An 18,800-nucleotide genomic window follows, 5' to 3' on the forward strand; every position below is an offset into this window, starting at 1 on the left:
TCTGCACAGCACTGTGCGTTGGTTGTCAAGAGAGAAGGTGCTCAGCTGTTTCATGGCTCATCTGAGTGAAATCTGGACTTTTCTTGAAATGAAAAACATTGAGCATCCTGTGTTAGCTAACACTGAGTGGCTCCTGAAGTTCTACTATCTTGTGGACATGACTGAACATCTGAACCAGCTCAATGTGAAAATGCAAGGCCTTGGAAATACAGTCTTATCCCTTCAACAAGCAGTGTTTGCATTTGAAAACAAGCTGGAACTCTTCATTGCCGACATTGAAACAGGTCGTTTACTACACTTTGAAAAACTGGGAGAGTTTAAAGATGCATGCACAGCAAGTGACCCTGCTCAACATCTTGCTCTCCAGCAGCTAGCGGGCTTCACATCTAATCTCCTGCAGTCATTCAAAGAGCGCTTTGGAGAATTTCGTGAGCACACTCGTCTTTTTAAGTTCATCACCCATCCACACGAGTGTGCAGTGGACAGCGCGCCAACCTGAGTTATATCCCCGGTGTCTCCAACAGAGATTTTGAGCTACAAGCTGCTGACCTGAAGGCCTCAGACATGTGGGTGAATAAGTTCAAGTCACTGAATGAAGATTTGGAAAAACCTGCATGACAGCAAGCAGAGTTGGTGAGCAAACACAAGTGTGGGGAAATGAAAAAACTTCAGCCCGTGACCAGCTGATTGTCAAAACTTGGAATGCGCTTCCCGTCACATACCACATACTGCAGCGTGTGAGTATTGCTGTACTGACAATGTTTGGCTCTACATATGCATGTGAGCAGTCTTTCTCACATCTAAAGAATGTTAAGACCAACCTACGATCACATTTAATGGATGGAAGTCTCAATGCCTGCATGAAGCTTAACCTCACCATGTATCAACCAGACACAAAGCCATCAGCAAAACCATGCAGCACCAGAAGTCACATTAAGGGTAAGAAGTACTTTATTCATCATTTGTTAGCAACAGCACAACAACATTATTAAAAAGAATTCAGAGACTTACTGTACTTTAAAAGTGTTGGGCTTACAGCCTGACCAGGCGGTGGCGCAGTGGATAGAGTGTCAGGACCCCGAGGTCGCCAGCTTGAGTGTGGGCTCATCTGGTTTGAGCAAAAGCTCACCAGCTTGGACCCAAGGTTGCTGGCTTGAGCAAGGGGTTACTTGGTCTGCTGTAGCCCCACGGTTAAGGTACATATGAGAGGGCAATCAATGAACAACTAAGGTGTCGCAACGAAAAACTAATGATTGATGCTTCTCATCTCTCTCCGTTCCTGTCTGACTCTCTCTCTGTCTCTGTAAAAAAAAAAAAGTGGGCCCTGGCCAGTTGGCTCAGCGGTAGAGCGTCAGCCTGGCGGGTGGGGGACCCAGGTTCGATTCCCGGCCAGGGCACATAGGAGAAGCGCCCATTTGCTTCTCCACGCCCCCCCCTCCTTCCTCTCTGTCTCTCTCTTCCCTTCCCGCAGCCAAGGCTCCATTGGAGCAAAGATGGCCAGGGCGCGGGGGATGGCTCCTTGGCCTCTGCTCCAGGCGCTAGAGTGGCTCTGGTCGCGACAGAGCGATGCCCCGGAGGGGCAGAGCATCGCCCCCTGGTGGGCAGAGCATTGCCCCCTGGTGGGCATGCCGGGTGGATCCCGGTCGGGCGCATGCGGGAGTCTGTCTGACTGTCTCTCCCCGTTTCCAGCTTCAGAAAAATACAAAAAAAAAAAAAAAAAGTGTTAGTCTTACATAAAATGCACGCATTTACTTTTATTTAGTGTTAAACATATTGTATGGCTCTCACAGAATTACATTTTAAAATATGGGGCGTTCATGGTTCTCTCAGCCAAAAAGGTTCCTGACCCCTGGCTTATACCCTCAACCACTACACTACACCACCTCCTGGACATCCAACCAATGGAATACTCTATGGCCATTAAAAATTATGATACCTAACTGTACTTATTGCTTTGGAAAATTTTCAGAATAGATTGCTAAACAAAGCAGGTTGTATCTGCGTTTATGGTATCACATTTCTAATGGAAAGTACAGGCACGGGGAAAGGTACGGAGACGTCTGCACTGCCTCTGTAACAGCAGTCTGCACTAGGCACTGAATAATGGCTGCTACTTCCTTGTGTTGTCTGAATATTTCATAATGAACATATAATCAGAAGGAAAAAACAACCAAAAAAACCTTATTTTGAAAATGGAAAGAGGCCCTGGCCGGTTAGCTCAGTCAGTTAAGAGCATCAGCTGGAGGCAACAAGGTTGCCCGTTCGATCCCCAGTCAGGGTTCAGGGGAGGCAACCAGGCAATGCTTCCCTTCCCTCTCCCCTCTCTCTCCCTTCCTCTCTCTGTCACTCTAAAAAGCAATAAAAATTAAGCCCTGGCAGATAGCTCGGTTGATTATAACATTGTCCCAAAGCACAGAGGTTGCGAGTTCCATCCCCGGTAAGGTCACATACAGGAGCAGCTCGATGTTCCTGTCTCTCTCTTTCCCAGCCTCTCTCTCTCTCTCAAAACAAACAAACAAACAAACAAAAAACAAAAACAAAAACAAAAAAAAACACAATAGAAAAGATAATGTCTAATGATTTGTTTTTTTTTTCTTTTTTTTTTTTTTTTCATTTTTCTGAAGCTGGAAACAGGGAGAGACAGTCAGACAGACTCCTGCATGTGCCCGACCAGGATCCATCCGGCACGCCCACCAGGGGCGAAGCTCTGCCCACCAGGGGGCGATGCTCTGCCCATCCTGGGCGTCGCCATGTTGCGACCAGAGCCACTCCAGCGCCTGAGGCAGAGGCCACAGAGCCATCCCCAGCGCCCGGGCCATCTTTGCTCCAATGGAGCCTTGGCTGCAGGAGGGGAAGAGAGAGACAGAGAGGAAAGCGCGGCGGAGGGGTGGAGAGGCAAATGGGCGCCTCTCCTGTGTGCCCTGGCCGGGAATCGAACCCGGGTCCTCCACACGCTAGGCCGACGCTCTACCGCTGAGCCAACCGGCCAGGGCTGATTTGTTTTTTATACTACCTCAAAATAACCCCATGTCAAAATGTTCAGGTCTAGGTATCTACATCAAAATGTCCTTACTGGCCAAACAGTGGCAGCTGAACAATGGCCACAGCCTTCTGCATCGTATCCTGCTTGTCACTCTTCATGCAGCAGTCAGGCACGGTCGTTCAGAAGCGCTCATCTGGTTGTACTCCCATGCTTAAATCGTTTCAGTGGATTCCCATTGAAGCCCAAATTACTGTCAGCGTGGCGCACAGGGTCTTGGTCTAGGACCCTTGCTGCAGCCGTTTTCCCACTCTGTTCTAGCCAACTGATCTATCTGCAGTTCCTGAAAACATCCTGGATCTTATCTTGGTCTGACAAAAGTTAGTCTCATTGTTGTCCCTGAGAGCAATACTAGATCTTTATTTATTTATTTATTTTTAGTGCCTGGTATAGTGTCTACCACAGGAAGGCAAAAGAAATGTTTGCTAAATGAAAGATTAGCTAATGTATAGAATTCAGAACCTCTAATATGACTGTTAATGAGTTTTCAATGTTGGTCCTGGTAGACAAGATGGACACATGTGACGTTGAAGTCATGCAAGTGTTACTCTAATTGCACTATTCTTCAGCTGCATTTTGGGTGTGTTGACTTGAGACCCTAATCATCATAAATTTCTTGAAAATAAATGTATACTCTTAGTTCTTTTCCTCTGTGTCAAAGACTGGCTAGATGCTCGTCAATCCACTTCCTTTTCCTGGGCACCCAGAGAAACAACGTCTCTTAGCCTTCCTTGCAGTTAGGTTGGGAAATTGTGACTGAATTCTGACCAGTGAGAATATGGACATTGACAGGAATGTTCTGTGACTTCCACAAATATGCCTTCTCCATCTTCTCATTTTCTGGTCTATGTGGCTCAACTCGAAGGCCTCTGAAATAGTGGAGTTGCAAGATGGAAGGAGGCGGATCTGTGATGGGGACTAGAAATAAAGCTTTGTTGAATTTAGCAGCTGAGATTGTGGGGTGTGTTTGTTACTGCAGCCCAACTCAGCTTCTCCTGACTGCATGATCTTCCAAAGAAATTGAAACTCTACTTGTTTGAGTGGGGCAGGGTTCACATGGTCACTTTCATTTGACACTGCAGGATGCAATGTCAGAGCACATCTCCTTAGCCAGCCTCTTCATTTGTATTTTCCAAATGTTTTGAAAGAGAAACATGGAAGAAGATAATGACTATTCAGTAGAAAGCAAAAAATAGTACAGAGCACAAATAACTCCCAATCAGCATAAGAATTCTTGCTATTAATATGACTCATTTCTTCTCTACTTTTTTTATCGTTTAGAAATCTACCATGTTTAATAGAAAGCTCCAAATATACTGCCTTTTTGATGAAAGGGGGGGTTGTAAAAATCTATCAAACATATGAACATATTATGTGTTTCATTGGTTGACTCATTTATGTAAGAATGAAATCAAACCCCAAATGAATTAGGACCTACTATGTGAGTTTTGTTGTACAGCAATGGTCTGTTCAGTTGGTATTCAGATGGCGTGTTTGGTAGTTTCAGTCTGCTTGTAGTAATGCTCATCTGTTAAATAATCTTTGCTAGATGTGACCAGAAGTATGGAATTTTTTATTGGCAATTATAATCCTTGGGCTGCATGTTATTCTGTTAGACATCTGGCTCCCAGTCCCATACAGAATCTTTTCCTGACCATCATATACTGCTGGGAACATTAATTTACTCTGAAGAACAAATTAATTGGAAAGGGCTTTTCCAAATAAAACATATAAAATTATGTTAGCACAGTGCTTGCAAATGTAATTCTTTGATCCAGGTAGGGATCTTCTCTGTGAAATTGTGCCTCATTCTCCCTATTTGCTTAGCACACCGTCCTTCTGCTCCAGTTTAGCTTGTGTGAGTCTTATATCATGACCCATGGCGATTATTTCTGACTTAGTAAACTGTAAGGTACAAGGGGGCGCTCACCAACCCCCCTTTAAACTTTATATACTTAGTGCTTTGCCCAAAGGAGAGACCCAGGAAACGCTTATTTTTATTAATACTGATACAATTGCCTCAGACTGTTGTGCTTGTAGAATTATAGAAGGTCCTTAAACAATTAAGCACCTACTTCACACTTACAACTTGTAACTGGCTTTCAAGTGTAGCACATACATAAAGAGATCAGGTTTTTTTTTTTTTTGTTTTGTTTTTTTTACAGAGGCAGAAATAGACAGGGACAGACAGACAGGAATGGAGAGAGATGAGAAGCATCAATCATCAGTTTCTTGTTGTGCATTGCGACTTCTTAGTTGTTCATTGATTGCTTTCTCACATGTGCCTTGACTGTGGGCCTTCAGCAGACCGAGTAACCCCCTGCTGGAGCCAGCGACCTTGGGTCCAAGCTGGTGAGCTCTTTGCTCAAGCCAGATGAGCCCGTGCTCAAGCTGGCGACCTCGGGGTCTCTAACCTGGGTCCTTCCGCATCCCAGTCCGACACTCTATCCACTGAGCCACCACCTGGTCAGGCAAGAGGTCAGGTTTTATATTATCGCTACATCAGGATATTTTATACAGTTATAGGATACCAAACAATTTTAAGAGAAATATGGTGGGAGGTTGAGGAAGGATGTAAGGAAAGATTTAATATTACTTACAGGTGCAAATGTGGACCTGCATTTGAGCAAAAAGAATGCCAGAATGGGCCATGGGGTTCTAACTATTTTGTGACTTGGGGTGGGACATCCTATCATATATAAAAAAGACCAGGCTTAAACAAGGTGTTCAGCCAAACAAAACAGTGAAAGATTAAGCCAGAGGGTCAGAGGAAAGAAGGTTTGTTATGAAGCCACTGCACATTCTTTCCTTTTTAAAATTCTTTTCCAAGTGAGAGGAGGAGAGCTAGAGAGACTCTGACATGCGCCCTGACTGGGGTCCACCTGGCAACCTCGGTCTGGGCTGATGCTCTGCCCATCTGGGGTCATGTTTGCAACCAAGCTATTTTTAGCTCCTGAGGTGGAGGCTCCAAGGAGCCATCCTCATCGCCCAGGGCCAATGTGCTCGAACCAGTGGAGTGATGGCTACAGGAGGAGAAAGAGAGAGAGAGAGAGAGAGAGAGAGAGAGAGAGAAAGAGAGAGAGAGAGAAGGGGTGGAGAAGCAGATGGTCGCTTCTCCTGTGTTTCCTGACCAGGAATCCAACCCTGGACATCCACATGCCTGGCTGACACTCGCCCACTGAGCCAACCGGCCAGGGCCCATTTCACATTCTTGTTTAAGCTTTTTCCCAGCCTATGTTGCTATGAAGTGGGACCAGACACGAAAGGAAATTTGTTCTATAAAATATTCCAGTGGGAGATGAATCCAGTATCTCCAGTATTTAGCCAGGATGCTGGTTATTGACTTCTTCCTCATATATCACCCCCAATTCTTTAAGCTGGAATTTGCTAGAATTTAAACTTATATTGTTTGGTTCTTTCCTCAGTAGAGCTAGAGAACAACCGGCCGCCACCTTCAATGTAAGATGTTAAATCACCCCAGTTTTTCCCTTTCGTGTGTGATTTCAGTTCCCTTATTTATTTCTTTTAGGATCTTATTTTTCTAAGCAGTCATGTCTCTGCCTCTGCTGGAATGTCCCTGAGCTGTCTCTTTCATCCTGGAGCTCTGAACATAAAAGGAACATGACGAATGCCCAGGAAAGAAAAGCCAGTGTATGAAATCCCTAAATGTCACTTTACTTGTGTACTTGTCTCCTCCCTAGTTCATTCACTCCCGACGCGCACATTCTACGTGTCAGGCGTGCTAGGTGCTCTGGGATGTCAGAGTGAACAACACTGACCCAAATGCCTACCCTCACAAACCTCACATTCTAGCTGGGGCAGACAGATAACACAGAAAATATGTAAGTAAAGAATTATCGGCCTGAGCTGTGGTGGCGCAGTGGATAAAGCGTCAACCTGGAATGCTGAAGTTGCTGGTTTGAAACTCAGGGTTTGTCCAGTCAAGGAACATACAGGAAGCAACTACTATGAGTTGATGCTTCCTGCTTCTCTCTACCACCCTTCCCTCCCTCCCTCCCTCCCTCCCTTCCCTCCCTCCCTCCCTCCCTCTTTCTCTCTCTCTTTTCCTCTCTCTAAATTAAAAAAAAAAAATTGAGAAGCGAGGAGGCAGAGACAAACTCCCACATGCGCCTGACCGGGATCCACCCAGCAAGCCCACCAGGGAGCGATGCTCTGCCCATCTGGGGCTGCTGCTCTGCTGCATCCGGAGCTATTTTTTTAGCACCTGAGGTAGAGGCCATGGAGCCGTCCCCAGTGCCAGGGGACAACTCGCTCTAGTTGAGCCATGGCTGCAGGAAGAGAGGAGAAGAGAGAGAGATAGAGATATATAGAGATAGAGAAGTGAGAGAGGGAGGGGTGGAAAAGGAGATGGGCCCCTCTCCTGTGTGCCCTGACTGGGAACCAAACCCAGGACTTCCACACGCCAGACCAACACTCTACCACTGAGCCAACTGGCCAGGGCCTCAATCAATAAAATTAAAAATATATTTAAAAAAATCATATAGCAGTTGATAATAAATGTGATGTAAAAAAATAAAGTGGGGAGGGCAAAGGTAGTGTTGGGGGTTGCAATTCTAGTAGTGGGCAGCATAGGTATGACTAAGAAGGTTGTTAACAATGATTAAAGAAGACAATTTAGGTGATACAAACCTTATTTAACACTTCATGAAGTGGGCAGGCCCCATTCCCAAGGGTCCAGAAGGCAGGGGACTTTCATTGGCTACAGGTGTCCCCAAACTATGGCCTGTGGGCCACATGTGGCCCCCTGAGGTCATTTATCCAGCCCCCCACCGCACTTCTGGAAGGGGCACCTCTTTCACTGGTGGTCAGTGAGAGGAGCACTGTATGTGGCGGCCCTCCAACGGTCTGAGGGACAGTGAACTGGTCCCCTGTGTAAAAGGTTTGGGGACCCCTGTATAGAAGAAGTAACAAGGAAGTAAGCACAGAGCCCAGAGTTGGCTTAGCATTTGGGGGTTGGCTCATTGGATACACTGGACTTCTGGTCAGGCAGACAGTGACGGAGACAGAAAAGCTATCGAAGTTTTGTCCTGGGCAGCGGTAGCTCCACCATGGGCCTAGAAATTATTTCAATAAGGCGAATTCTGAGTAAAGGCCACAGGGAGGCGAGGAAGCCAGCCCAACGGGTATCTGGAGTAGTGCCTGCGAAGCAGGGAAAACAGCCAGCGTGAAGGCCTGGAGCGCAGAACCGGCTAGTGTTTTTGAGAAACAGTAAGGTGGCAGTTGGATGGATGGAGCAGAGTGAACAGGGGGGAGGGGGGAGGAATGGAGACAGAGCGGTATGGGTCAGATTGTAGAGCGCCTTGTGGAATGCCTCAAGGACCTTAGCGTTTTCTCTGGGATGGAGAGCTGTTGGTGGGTTTGAAGCTAAGCACTGGCCAGATCTGATTATGCCTTAACAGCATCACCCTGTGCTGAGTGCAGACTAAGGAGGAAGGGGTGGCAGTTGGGAGACCAGCTGAAGGCTGTGTCGTGATCCGGCAGCGTGACTATGATGTCTCAGAGCAGTGAAAGCAGAGATGGGGATAGGTGGCCAGACTCTAGGTGGATTTTGAAGGAAGGGCCAACAGAACTTGCTGAAGGAAGAGGTGTGAGTATGAAAGAGAAGGAAGAGTTGTGTGACTTCAAGGTTTTTGGCTTGAACAACTGGAAGGATGGAGTTCCCATTAACAGCTGGGGTTAGGAACATTTCAGATAGTGGCAGGGTGGTGGGTAGATCAGGGGCTCAGTTTTAGACACGATAAGTTAGAGAAGACTTCTAGATCTCCAAGCAGAGCTGATGAAGAGGCAGCCGGACTTACAAATACAGAGTTCATGGATGAAGTTCAGGCTAGAGATACAAATCCCAGAGTCATCCAAATACTGAGGGTATTTATAGCCCTGAGACCGAATGATATAACCTAGGGAGCATGCGCATTTAAGAGGTTCAAGCAGTGAGCCTTGGGGCAGGGGTATGGACTGTCTGTGAAAATACAAGCACATATACATCCGCATCACACATAAGCATTTTGGTGAAAGCAACCATGAATGAGTAAACTTAGGAGAAGAAGGGGGGTTCGGCTCAGCATGGAGGAGGGAAAGGATAAGGATGTGTGAAACATGACCGCTCAGACACAACCTTAAAGAGAAAGTGCGCGGTGAGCGAGGAGGGCTGGGCTGACCGCTAGAAGCAGACGAAGGGAGAGTGGAACTGCAATAGGCAGCAGGATGGAGAGAGAGGTAGAGTTGCTTGTTCTGTAACTCTATTGCCTCCCAAAACTCACAGCAATGTTTTTGACTGGGCTGCCTGGTAACAGCCCCTGAGATGGAGTATTCTCGCAGATGGCGTGCTCAGCTGCAGTGAGTTTATTGGGGTTGCTCACCTGCCCAAGGTTTACTGTACGATGATGTGGCAGCATGTGCACATGCGCAGATGATGACGTAACACCGTGTATACAGCGGAGCAGCCCACGGCCATGCCAGTCGAGATGTGGACGGTACAGAGGAAAGTTCAGTGTGTTCTGTGGCTCACTAAATTAGAATCCGTGACCAAAATGCAACTTGAATATCGGCGCATTTATAACGAAGCACCACCACATAGGAATAACATTACTCGGTGGGATAAGCAGTTGAAGGAAACCGGCAGTTTGGTGGAGAAACCCCGTTCTGGTAGCCATCAGTCAGTGACGAGTCTGTAGAGGCTATACAGGATAGCTACCTAAGGAGCCCTAAAACATCTGTGCGTGAGCCCACATCGAACTGCACTGAATAGGTATGAAACTGGGAGAGTTTTCCTTTTATTTGGTGCAGATTTCACATTTCTATCATCTTTTGTTGCTTTCCTGTGACCGGTCAAAAGTGCACCATGACTTTACGGACACAGTGTATTTCGGGAAGTGGGGAAGCCAGCCACGCTGAGACGCTGAATTGCGTTGTGATTGCGTCTCAGACATCAGCGGATCCCACAGGGAGTCTGAAGCTGTAGGCCTTTGGAACTGTCCCGAATTGAGGCAAGGGGACTACGTTTTTGTATCATGACCTCAGCCAGTTCTAGGCCCAGGTTCTTTCCCCGGGAGATGTGGTGTTACCTTGGACAAGACAGTTCCCTCTAGCTGATGGCAGTGGCCGGAGAGGGATATAGCTGTGAGCCGTCAGGAAGTGGTATTCTCACAAGCTGGAGTGTGGGTGTCCTGGCCCTGAAGACAAGAGGGGATGTTACAGGAGCACCACAGTGTCTGCTATGAGCATCTACAGGCTGAAAATGCAGTAAGTCAAATGTTACATTTAAATAAAATGCAAATAAGTGGGGATAGCTTCTAAGTGATATAAGTAAAAGACAAATGCCATGTGATTTCACTTATATGTAGAATGTAAAGAACAGAATGAACGAACAAAGAAAATAGAAACAGACTCATAGAGAACAGACTGAAGGTTGCCAGAGGGGAGGGTGGTTGAGGGTCTGGGTGAAAGAGGTGAGGGGCTTGGGAAGAACACATAGGTAGTTAGTTACACAGTAGTCATGGAGATGGGAAGTACAGCATAGGAAGTATAGTCAATAATACTGTAATAACTGTGTGGTGCTGGGGGTGGGGAACCTGGAAATATCTGGGGGGGGGGGGGCACTTTTTAAAGTATATGATTACCGCCTGGCCAGGCGGTGGCTTTGTGGATAGAGTGTCAGCCTAGGATGTGGAGGGCCCAGGTTTGAAACCCCAATGTCTCCGCTTGAGCACGGGATCGTAGACATGACCCCAAGGTCGCTGGCTTGAGCAAGGGGTCACTTGCTTGGCTGGAGCTCCCTGGTCAAGGCACATACGAGAAAGCAATCAGTGAACAACTAAGGTGCCGCAACTGTGAGTTGATGCTTCTCATCTCTCTCCCTGTCTGCCTTTGTCTGTCCCTTTCTCGCTAAAAGGAAAAAAAAATCATGATAAACTATAAGATTATCTAACCACTATGCTGAACACTTGGAACTAATACAAAATAATATTGAATATAAACTGTAAAGAAAAATAAAATTTAAATGAAAAAAAAAATAGGAATAGCTTCTTTTTCTACCCTTGGAAAACATCTCCATTTGCTGGCTTTTATCAGATGGTCAGTGTTTTCATCTGGGGTAGTGTCATTAAGGTACTTTAGAGAAGTGAGAGGGTTGGACAAAATATGAAAAGTGTGCAAGAGCGAATGCCATTCAAATATTGCTAAGAGCTGGACCCTGCCAGCTCAGGAAGGACGCTGTGAAAAGAATACAGCCTGTATTCCGGCTGGAGAGAGAACCAATAATTCTCTGCTGCTTCCCTAGGAGGCGTTTGGGAAGGGGTCGGGGTGGCTTCGTTAACCACCTTGACTGGGAGAACTGCAAAGTGAGGGAAAGTCGTGCATAATGAAGAACTGTCCCAACCCAAATGCGGACAGCATCTTTCTTGAGGAACACTGTGGTGGAAGGAAGTTCGGTGCCACCTGGTCAGAAAGAAGTAGGGTAGTCAGGTAATTTATCCTGCTCACCAGGGCATTTTTGAAAGCGAAAGGGTCTTATTAATAATTACGTCAAGACTACCGGCATAGGCCAAGAATGAAGCCAGTGAGCTAGGACTTCCAGGACCCCCAGTCCAGGGCTTGTGGTGACCCACGCAGGAACGCAGGGTGTGAGGGACGCATGCAAAAGCTCACTTCCTATATGCCTTCCAGTCCCCCTGTTGTCGTACTGACTGTAAAGACGGCTTGCTGGCAGGAGTCAGACTCTTTCAGGACCAGTCTGGAGCACCTGGGCACCCAAGGGGTTCCCATCCCGGGGCTTCCCTGGCTGCCCGAGATCCCTGTGGCTTGTGAATAGTCACCCAAATTTCTGTCTGATAAAAATCCTCCGCGTGCGTAGATGTTCAGTTTTTATATGGACCAGGAGTTGTACCGTCAGCTCTCGTGATGGTTAAGATATTCCCTCAATTCAGTGTTTCCCAAGTGTTTTCACTTCATGGGATACCCAGACATTGATTTTGAGTTGTAGGGAATCCTTGGGTAACCGCAGGAAGCTGCGGGTTACAGTCTCCACGTGGCCACGCCTGGGACCGCGAGGTTCTCTCCCGGACCTCCGGACCTCAGCACTCCGCCCTAGGAGCACATCTCTGAGAAGCTCTACCTTCCCAAGTAAGCGGGTTTTTTTGTTTTTGTTTTTGTTTTTTTGTTTTTCCTCCCCAAGTAAGTCTTGAATGCCTAGGAAGTTTGGAATAAAATGAAAAGATGGTGAAGTAAACTTAACCCACAGTTTTAATACTTTTATGTTGAATTTAGGAATAATCTGTGTTTGTTTCAAGTGCTTAAGATGTTTGTGGCCACTTGGCATATTAGTGAATTGGAGAGCTTAGCCTTACGTTCCACTTAAAAATATGTACTTTTACAAATGTGGTTTGAAAATGAATGGTACGAGAATGGACTCGGCTCCTACAGGAGAAGGGATCAGAATGTTTCGGAGAACTTATGGCCTCGTGTGCTTTCCTGCCCCGTCCTTGGGGGTGAGGGAGGGGAGAGTAACTGCAGATCCTGATTTTTTTTGGGTGGGTGGGGGGGCAGGGAGATGCCAGGCCAGAGACACTGCTGCCAGGACCACTCTTCCCAGAGGGCAACCGGTCTCACAGGATCTCGGGAGTTCTACGGGGTTGGCAGGGGAGCCCAAGGATGAGAAACACCTGGGTGCTTGGGGGCAAGAAGCTCCTAGTTCCAGACTGGTCCTTAAGGAGTGTGGCTCACATCACCTATCAAGCAAACTGCAGTCACCCTCCTTTGAGGCCCCATCGGAGTCACAGTGTAACTGTGCCTGGCTGGAGGGGTCCGGGCAGGTGTGGGGTGTCAGGATCCGGCCTAAGGCTGTGGAGAGGCCCCGATGCCGCGGGGGGGGGGGGGGACTGAACTGCGCATGCGTGGGCTGGAAACCGCCCCCCCCCCACCTTATTGCAGGAAGAATGGTCAAAGGCAGAGGAGGGGTCGGCTGCAGGAGCTTGTGGCCAGCGACCCTGGGGACCCATTCTGACTTTTACCAAAGTCGTAAACCTCGGCAACTCAAATGCACACTGAGCAGAGGCGAGGTGGTTTTTCTGTTTGTTTGTGTGTTTGTCTCCTTTATTTCCACTCCTATGTTTATTTCCTTCTATTAACTAGAGGTTTTGTTTGTTCCTTGAGGTAAAAAGTTAGGCTTTTTATTTCAAACCTTTGTTTCTTGAGGTATGCATTTATCCCTGTGAACTCCTCCTCAGAACTGCTTTTGCTGCATGCCGTATGTTTTGATATGTTCTGTTCCCATTTTCATTTGTCTCAAGATATATTTTGATTTCTCTTTTGAATTTTTTGTCCCATTGGCTGTTCAGTAGCATGTTGTTTACTCCACATTTTGGTGAATTTTCCGGTTCTCTTTCCATAACTGATTTCTAGTTCAAGCCATTGTGGTCAGAAAAGATGCTTGATATGATTTCTCCCCTTAAATTTATTAAGGCTTGTTTTGTGTCGTAATATATGACCTGTCCTGGAGAATGTTCTAGGTGTGCTTGAGAAGAATGTGTACTCTGCTGCTTTTGTATGGAATGTTTGTAAACGTCTAAGTCCCTCTGGCCCAGTGTGTTAAGTTCAATGTTTCCTTATTGATTTTCTGTCTGGATGATCTATCCATTGATGAAAGTGAGATATTAAAGGAGTGATCGCATGTAGGAGATGAGCCTTATTGTTCAGGCCTGCCCAGCTCTCAGTTGTCTCTCAAACCTCTGTGATCATCTAAGCAGTCTGCTTTATTCTCAGGGGCTTCCTGAGAATACGAATGGTACGAGAATGGACTCGGCTCCTACAGGAGAAGGGATCGGAATGTACACCCCAGTAGTGGAGGGTGTGCAGAGATCTGTCAGTTTCCCAAAGCGAGCATCTCAGGCAGCACCTAGACTCAGGCTGATTGGAAGCTGGATGCTCTTTCTTTAATGTTTATTTTATGGATTTTTTTTAGTGAGAGGAAAGGAGAGAGCAGGAGACAGACAGGAGCATCTGTTCCTGTCTGTGCCCTGACCGGGGATTGAACCGGCAACCTCTGTGCTTCCGGACAATGCTCTAACCACCTGGGCTTTCTGGCCAGGGCTGGATGCTCTCTTTCATCGGAAGACTGGAGGTGGGCATTTCTGTCCAGTGCCTCTGCACTGGGCCCTGGGGGAATAGCCAGTTAAGAGCTGTTCCTTTGTTACAGTCCTGTGAGGCCTGTGAAGACCAGCCTGACTAGCCACCAGAGCCAGTTGATCAGGGCCACCTGGGCAGTAGCTGTACAAACCAGGGCGCCACCTCTGCACAAACCTTTTTCTGGGAGATAAAGCAGCGACCTGGAGAGAGGCAGAGGGAGAGCACCAAAATCGTGTTGTCCCGTGTGTCCCCCCCATCTCTGAGGAGCATTGCTGTTGGCCCCTAGCTGTGTGTCAGATTAGAGGTCTGCCCCTCAGGCCACAGCTCTGAGCTAACGGGCCTCTTGAAGGCAAGGCGGGCACTGCCTTCTCCTGCTGTCCTCTGAAGGCCTAGCTATGGCGAGTCTGCAGGAGCCCTTTGACAGGTCTCGCAGTCACGCAAGCCTTGTGGGTGTGGGCACAAGCCCTGGTGGCTTTCAGAGTTACGTCTTTTTATTTATTTATTTATTTATTTATTTATTTATTTATTTATTTTTCTGAAGCTGGAAACGGGGAGAGACAGACAGACTCCCGCATGCGCCCGACCGGGATCCACCCGGCACGCCCACCAGGGGGCGATGCTCTGCCCCTCCGGGGCGTCGCTCTGCCGGCGACCAGAGCCACTCTAGCGCCTGGGGCAGAGGCCAAGGAGCCATCCCCAGCGCCCGGGCCATCCTTGCTCCAATGGAGCCCCGGCTGCGGGAGGGAAAGAGAGAGACAGAGAGGAAGCAAATGGGTGCTTCTCCTATGTGCCCTGGCCGGGAATCGAACCCGGGTCCCCCGCACACCAGGCTGACGCTCTACCGCTGAGCCAACCGGCCAGGGCCGTTACGTCTTTTTAGGACCTCTGTCTCCGGTGGAAATTTTAAAAGTTGGGGTGCCAGATGTGGGGTCCAAACCCTCCGCCCCTCAGGAAGAATTTGGGGAGTTATGAGCCCCCTCCTGCTTGTGTTGCCGTAACGGGTGGGGTTTCTGGTGACGTGTGGCTCAGCCTCTTCTACCCATTTCAATGTGTGTTTTTTTTTAATTTTTATTTTATTTATTTTGTTAATACAGTGAGAGGAGGGGAGGCAGTGGGACAGACTGTGTGTGCTCTGTCTGAGATCCACCTGGCAAGCCCACTAGGTGGCGATGCTCTGCCCATCTGAGGCCACAGATCCATTGCAACTGGAGCCATTTTTTTAGCGCCTGAGGTAGAGGCCCTGGAGTCATCCTCAGCGCGCATGGCCAATTCACTCCAATGGAGCCTTGGCTGTGGGAGGAGGAGGAGAGAGAGAGACAGAGAGAGAGAGGGAGAGAAAGAGAAGAGAGGTTGGAGAAGCAGACGGGCACTTCTCCACTTTTGTATAATGGTGTATAGTGTGCCCCGACTGGTAATCGAACCAGGGACATCCACACGCTGGGCCGATGATCTACCACTGAGCCAACCGGCCAGGGCTCTATGTTTGTTTGTTTGTTTTTTTTTAACTTTTTTTTTTTTTTTTTTTTTTTAATTTCCTGAAGCTGGAAACGGGGAGAGACAGTCAGACAGACTCCCGCATGCGCCCGACCGGGATCCACCCGGCACGCCCACCAGGGGCAAAGCTCTGCCCACCAGGGGGTGATGCTCTGCCCCTCCGGGGCGTCGCTCTGCCGCGACCAGAGCTACTCTAGCGCCTGGGGCAGAGGCCAAGGAGCCATCCCCAGCGCCCGGGCCATCTTTGCTCCAATGGAGCCTTGGCTGCGGGAGGGGAAGAGAGAGACAGAGAGGAAGGAGGGGGGTGGGGGTGGAGAAGCAAATGGGCGCTTCTCCTGTGTGCCCTGGCCGGGAATCGAACCTGGGTCCCCCGCACGCCAGGCCGACGCTCTACCGCTGAGCCAACTGGCCAGGGCCAGGGCTCTATGTTTTGTTTTGTTTTCTTGTCTAAAATTGTAGGAGCCACTCAGCTTGCTTCTGGGTTTCTTTCAGAAGGAGTTGTTCTGTATGGAGCTGTGGACTCAGTGTCCTGGAGGGGGGGGTTCAGGAGCCTCCTGTGTTGCCATCTTGAACTAGAACTCTGAGAAAGCGACCTCTTATATTATACAAATCATCTAGTTATACATATGAAAATAATTAGATTTCTAAGTGGAACCCAGAGGATTAAGAATAATTAGGGTTTAAAATGTATACCAAGTGGAGAAATTTGGACATGCCGCCTTCACCCAATGATCAAAGCTAGCATCGCCAAGGATGGGACAGATCGTCATTATATTCCTCCCGCTGTGATGTGCTGAGGACACATCATCACTTGTGTCATCACTTGTGCCAAGAACACATACCATGAATCTAATCATGATGTCACATCAAACCCAAATTGAGGCTGCTGGCTGGTACTCTTAAAAAATGTCAAGATCTTTGAAGACAAAGAAAGGCAGAGGAACTGTTTTTAGTTAAAGGAGATTAAAGGGACATGAATAAATGCCATGTGATCTGTGAATTAAATCCTAGACCAGACCAGGGAAACATCTAACTTAAAAAAAATATATCGCCTGACCAGGCGGTGGCACAGTGGATAGAGCGTCGGACTGGGATGTGGAGGACCCAGGTTCGAGACCCCAAGGTCGCCAGCTTGAGTACGGGCTTATCTGGCTTGAGCAAAGCTTACCAGCTTGGACCCAAGGTCACTGGTTTGAGCAAGGGGTTACTCGGTCTGCTGTAGCCCCACAGTCAAGGCACATATGAGAAAGCAATCAATGAACAACTAAGGTGTCACAACGAAAAAAGAACTAATGATTGATACTTCTCATCTCTCTCTGTTCCTGTCTATCTGTCCCTCTCTCTCTCTGTCTCTGTAAAAAAATAAAAAAATATATATACCATTGCGCAATTGACATTTAACTATGAGTTGGGTAGACACTTTTGTATAATGTTAAATTTATTTTGATAATGGTAATGTGGTCATGTAAGAGAATGTCCTAGTTCTTAGAAAAATACATATGAAGTATTTAAGTGTAAAAGGGCACAATGTCTAAAACTTACTGTCAAGATGGTTCAGGAAGAAAACAGACTGCTGCTGAGAGGGAACGTCAGGAGAAATAGACACAGAAAGCATTGTTGAATCTAGGTAAAGGGTACGTCTATAGGGGTTCTTTGTACTATTCTTGCAACTTTTCTGTAAGTTTGAGTAATTTCAAAATAAAACGTTCAAATTTATCCTGAAAATAGGCATATACACACATGTGAATTTATGCATATATGTATAGAATTTAAGCCTCAAGTTACTGTACGTAATCTTTTCTGTACACAAAGTCACCCTCAACATCTGCAAGCTTCACACACACATTGTTTATTTATGGAATGTCTGGTGTGTTGCCATTCTCAGCTGCTCTTGTGTTGTCAGATAAGTCCATGAGATCACAGCGCTCTGAAGTCCAAGAAGCCATGGAGAATGTGTTTGTGGTTCCTACTCTAGTGGCTTTGCTACTGTGGGACAGGATGTAATTCATGTGCTCCCTACACAAAATTTGAGGGCAAAGTGTTCGCAAGGGTGCCGGTGTTCGCCTTTGTATTTATCCCCGTCGGAGCATTGGAGTTTCAGGGAAATCCCCCTGCGGCGCCTCAGAACACATCCGTTAGTCTCGATGCTTTCTCCCAAACACACATTTGCCTGCTGGTACACAATCTGTACCAGCTTGATCCATTTTATTTTTTAACTGAAATAATTCCCTCCCCTCCAGCCTGTGCCAGGTGTGGAATGGAAAGCCAAACGCCCTCCTTGGAGCCATCTACACACAGTTGTCTTAGACACGGTGAAGTGTTAAAAATTCCTCAGTTCCCTAGTTGAGTGCCATCAAAACAGCCAGTCTGGTGTTTCAAACAAAGGCAGGTTTGGGAAATTGCAGGAGGGATAAATGATGTATTCATTTAAATAGGATGAAAATTAATCTTGGTATATGTGAATTCAGGGCAGTCCCCCCCCCCTTTTTTCCTTTTTAAAGTGAGAGGAGGGGAGAGAGACAGATTCCCGCATTTGCCCCCGACCAGTATCCGCCCAGCAACCCTCAGCAAACCCCGTCTGGGGCTGATGCTCAAATCAACCGTGCTGTTTTTAGCACTTGAGGCCCATGCTCTGAACAACTGAGCCATCTTCACCTCCTGGGGACAATACTTGATGCTTAAAACCAATCGAGCCACTGGCTGCAGGAGGAGAAGGGGGGAAAAGCAGACCATCACTTCTCTTGTGTGCTCTGACAGAATCAAACCCAGGACATCGTATGCCGGGCCAACACTCTTATCCACAGAGCCGTCTAGGGCTTCGAGGGCAGTCTTTCAGTGTATGGTCACTTAGGTTGGCATTATCACCCCACCCTCAAAAACTTCTCAAGTGATTCTTTAGAGATGCCACACTCACTTAACCTCATTTTTAATGAGCTTGACCATCTGTTATTTCCAAAATCTTGAATAGGCTGCCACTAGTGAACTTTTGTAATTTTAGATCTCTAGCACCTAAGCCGTTTGGGAACTCCTCACCATGGGTCTTGGTGGGAGGTGAAGACGGCCTCTTGTTAGAGGAGCTGGTACTGCAGCGTCTTTTCCTGGCCTCCTTTGCAGCTGGGGCAGC

This window comes from Saccopteryx leptura, chromosome X, assembly GCF_036850995.1.
Source record: "Saccopteryx leptura isolate mSacLep1 chromosome X, mSacLep1_pri_phased_curated, whole genome shotgun sequence".
Lineage (NCBI taxonomy): Eukaryota > Metazoa > Chordata > Mammalia > Chiroptera > Emballonuridae > Saccopteryx > Saccopteryx leptura.